The sequence below is a fragment of the Diaphorina citri genome, unplaced genomic scaffold (genome assembly GCF_000475195.1).
Source record: "Diaphorina citri unplaced genomic scaffold, Diaci psyllid genome assembly version 1.1 scaffold2111, whole genome shotgun sequence".
Taxonomy (NCBI): Eukaryota; Metazoa; Arthropoda; class Insecta; order Hemiptera; family Psyllidae; genus Diaphorina; species Diaphorina citri.
This window is the reverse complement of record NW_007379536.1, coordinates 1-4,988: the sequence shown is the minus strand read 5'-3', so window position 1 is coordinate 4,988 and position 4,988 is coordinate 1.

Here is a 4,988-nt window from a genome sequence, read left to right as displayed (position 1 = left end):
TAGTTGAAGAGCAGGGCTTGTTAGGTTAAAATTCCCTAATACTCGTACACAGTTGAACTGTGTCCACACATAGACGACGCCGTCGCGCGTCGATCGAAAACGACGAAGTGAATCTAGGTTTTCGAGGCAGTGTACGGTTTCAGTCGGCGTCTACTATGTGTGGACACGGACACACCTTCACACAGGTACCTATTTTGTCCAATGTCCTACACACAAGACACCTTGTACAGAAAATTCAAAAATTTGGGCAGTCAATTCATGTATGTACATAAATGACATACGAAAAATATGTAGCTAACTAGCTATGCAAGCTACACATATCTTATATGTACTTTACAATATAATTCGACTTCATCCTTGCGTTAAAGCCAATAGGAGAGGGGCAGAGGGGTAATTTTAATTGGGTTGACAGTTCTGATTATACCCAGACTTGTCTCTAGAGAAGAGAATATTCGAGAGAACTCTACATAGAACATGATTTCAGCATTAAGAAAATGTGTCTCTGTTTTGCAGCAGAAAGATATTCTGTATTTTATGTTCGTAAATAAGCTCAGTGGCGTAAAGCGAAGCCTGAATACCTATGACTAATCTCAGGGTTTAAGATTTTACACAGGCATAACTTCCCAGAATCAGGAAGAATACTACAGCATGAAAGAGAAAGAGATATTAATATCATTAGTGGATATGCCTATTTTTTTATGTAGGTAGCTTCCATTTTTAATAAGCCTCCTGAAATCCGATGCTTTTCGTCCAAGGCGAAAGCGATGGGAGGGGGGGGGGGTTACAGAAATTTTTCCAATAATCTGAAGAAATTTGGAGTAGATACCAGTATGACATGAAACGCAAAATCCCTAGGTGATTTCTTTGGAAGCTTGTGTGAAAATGAAATTTCTAATTAGTAAAGCTAGATGAGCTGGATAAAATTTTGCTGACAGATATAATACGTTTCAAATAGATTTACTCGTATGTACAATTGTGCATAACAAAACTGTGATATAAGAAAAAGGTTTTCAATGGCAAGATGTATGTAGGTACTTTCCAATTACCAGAATTTTCAGTCTCAAACAACAACAACTTTCTTCAACATGCACTAATGACCAATTTCCTCTAAGATTCCTCATCCCAAATCATCCCAAACATTTTATTAAAACTATCTAGATCAGTGATGGAATAATATGCTTCAGTCGTGTGGACACCTGAAAACATCTATCAAGAGAAAATGCTTGAATGAATTCAACCTAGGTTTCTCAAAGTCATATAAGGGCCGAATGCACTGTCGTTCCTAAATGATAAAGTTTTCCTTTTTCCTTAAGGTTTCCTATTTCCTTAAAGTATCCATTTTCCCATGTTGTTTATTTTCCTCTGCTTTAATACTAATGGCGTCTGTTCGTCATAGGCCACTTTCGATTTTTAACCTATCTAACTGTTCAAAAAAGTTTTTTCTGCTACTAACAACTTCATTTTATGATCATTAATTGAGGAAAAATACGAGAAAAATAAAAATTATACTGTTCACTTGGTCAGATTCACATTGACAGCTCAGAAATGAAAAAAATAATTTCTATGTATATTTTCTTCTCTTCTATTTGGATACTATTCGCATTCATTTGTTATCAACCAGTTTCGATTGATTTTTAGTGGATACAATATACACTGGAATGCAAAAAACTTAGGACAGTTTTCATTGAACACTGTTACAGCCATTTTAAAGTCCAGTTTAAAAAAACTTGAACCTTTATTTATGACCATGACTATAAAACAATTGAAACCGAACATAATATTATGAGATTAGATTCACTTAGACAAATCTAAGATCTTGTTTTCTGGCATAAACTATTGAATAATAACATCCATTCGTCAGACTTAATCAATGAAATCAATTTTAAAGTACCACAAAGAATAACATGTCTTCAAACATCATTCAAGCCTAAAAAACCCAAAACTAATCTTAATAAATATTTTGCATTATCTAGATGCCAAAATCTTTGGAACCTGGCAGGTGATGTCGGTTTTGATGTATTCTCTGATGGCATGAATAAAATTTTAACCCTTTTTGACTCAGATGATTTTCCTTTTATTTTAGAATGACCTAATTGGAAAAAAACTCATACAACAGTTTACATTCCTTTTCTACCAAAACTGACTTGAATCCTTTCCCTTATAGACTTTAACTTACCAAATAAAAACTATCTGCTATAGGCCACAAGTAGATAAAAGCCCATACTCGTCTGTCCCTGGGGGAGCATTTGAAGGTAATTTGATCGCAAGATTGAAATAATTCAATGGAATTCACACAGGAAATTAAATTGAACTCTTTGAATGATGCAGGTGGAACTCTCTCTATTTCCGATACGAGTATATCTTCTCTTCCATCTCCTCCTACTCCATTTCCTATATTCCCTTTCTATAATTTCTCCTCTGTCTTCTCATCCATTTCTCTTTCTTTTCCCCTTCTTTACTTTCTCCTCCGGCTCTCTGTTGAACTGAACTCCCCCTTTTTCCTATATCTTGTTCTTCTTCTCCTCCGATTCCTCCTCCATCTCTCTATACCTTTTGTATTTATAAATCTCCTTCCCTTCTCCTACTCTTCTGCGTCAACTTTTGTCTCCAACTCCTAAACGTATTCGTTTATCTCTTCGAAATGTACTCCTTCTTTTGCTCCCATTATATCTCCTTCTATCTCTCTGTATATCCTTTGTCTCCTTCTGTTTTATTCCCTCCTCCAGCTTCTGTCTCTCCTTGTCCTCATCCTTCTTTCTTTTCCTACTCTTTCACCTCCTTCGTTCTCTATCTCGATGCTTTCTATCATCGAGAGCTTTCAATTCCCATCAGGATTTTAATGAAAGTTGAAATGATACAAAACTGTCTGTGTATATGTTTGATTTTTACTTTATAGGGAGAGTGCGTCTATGTACTGTCTCGGGAGAATATGATACATCATGTTGACTTGGTCGGGTCGAAACGTTTTGAACTGTAAACTCAGACTAGATACAAACATAGACAGGTTATCTCGGCGTTTTTCTCTCAAAGTGCTCACTCTTGACTGTGAGCAATGGAAATGGGTACTGTGGGTGTTGAGTTGGAGTTCTAATGTAGTAAGAAAAGATCACTTTGAAAATAGAACATTGGAACGAATTTATTTTGTGTAGACTCACCAGAGTGAAAATCAAGACTGAGGATTGAATCAATTCACTCTAGCCAATATTGGATATTGGAAAACCGAAATACACTGGTTCGAAACCACCATCATACACAACAACCTCTTTACTTTACTGCTTGTAGACCGTTTAAATAACGGCGGGGTAAATCCCCCTCTACCCCCCGTTCAGTTTTATGTGAAGGCCATTTTATTTAATGTAGCTGGAAAGAAAGATTAGAGACTTGGGATGCATCAAATGTTTAGACGTTAGAATTTCTGATGGCAGCTAATAATAATGTCTCTTTTGTAGTCACTGCTGCATTTAGAGTATTTAGACATTAGAATACTAGATAGATTTGTTAAAAGAAAGACTGCTATCCCGTAGGTTATTAGTAGGACGGTAAATATGGCACATCACAGACGGAATGTTGCAAATTGATATGCATAGTAACTAATAACTATACATTATTAAAGATCTCGTAAAATTAGGTATTTGAATCAAATTTTTATTAATAATAAAAATTAACAATAAAATACCTATAGGTACCTAACATACCTTTTATTTGTACATAAATGTCTAATGAAAAATGGCCTTTTTCGCTTTCTTCTTGTAATTGAATAATCTCTCGATGGAACACAAATGAGGACAAGGGATGATATCGGTGGTGAAAGGTTATACACTTACCTACCTATATTGAGTGAAATAAAAATCTGAAGTGATGTAGGCAATAAAAATATTTATTACCCTTTCATTCATCTCTTCATCAGGATGTATTATGGCTTCGTATATTAACTTTATTTATGGCCCTGCCACCAATTAAAGGACGGAGTTAAAGCATAATCAAATCAAGATTGATAGAGATTAAACCGCGGCATCCCCTGAATTTGGCAAAATGTGACTTGCATCGAGGCAGACCTCTTGGAAAAAAATACGAGCAGAGTCACTAAACATGAGATATTTTAATTATCAGGTAAGATAAATGCCTAATACTATGACTTGGACTTGTTAAATCAAGGAGGATATTGGGTTTTAGATGCTTTTCAAGCCCCACACATTAATATAAAGAGTTCAATTCACCTACTAGTAAAAATATGACAACTTCAGTTAGGTAGGACCATTAGCAGGTTTGTGGGTCCCACATTTGGGCCTCTTCTTATTCTATTAATTCTATTGCTATTTTTTATTGGATTTCTGATTTTATTATCCTAATTTTATGAAGGAATTTCAGAGTTACACGAAGCGGCGTTAGGGACATTAAGTTTGACAATAAATGGAAAAACCTATATGATATGCCCCATCCTTTAATTCCCTGTGATGTGTTCTCCAGTTTGTTTATTACAATGGCTCTTGAGATTAAAAAGCTCGTAAAGTTTCAAATACATTGATCAGGGTATAGTTTTTAATTTGTCTCCTATAAAAAGTGGGGTCATTAGGGTAATGTTTTACGAGTACCTACCTACATTTGCTAATTCTAAGCCAATTGAAATGGTCGAACACAAAATGCTAAGGGATGTAGTCTTGTATTACAATGGCTCTTGAGATTAAAAAGCTCGTAAAGTTTCAAATACATTGATCAGGGTATAGTTTTTAATTTGTCCCCTATAAAAAGTGGGGTCATTAGGGTAATTTTTAATTAGGGTAATGTTTTACGACTACCTACATTTGCTAATTCTAAGCCAATTGAAATGGTTGAACACAAAATGCTAAGGGATGTAGTCTTGTATAATATGTATAAAGCAGAAATATGGGCGATACTCGTACAAAGGTGCCTAACTGAGATACAGAAAGCTATAATAAGGAAGCAAGAAAAAGGTGTACTAAAAAGATACACCAAGAATGGCACACGCA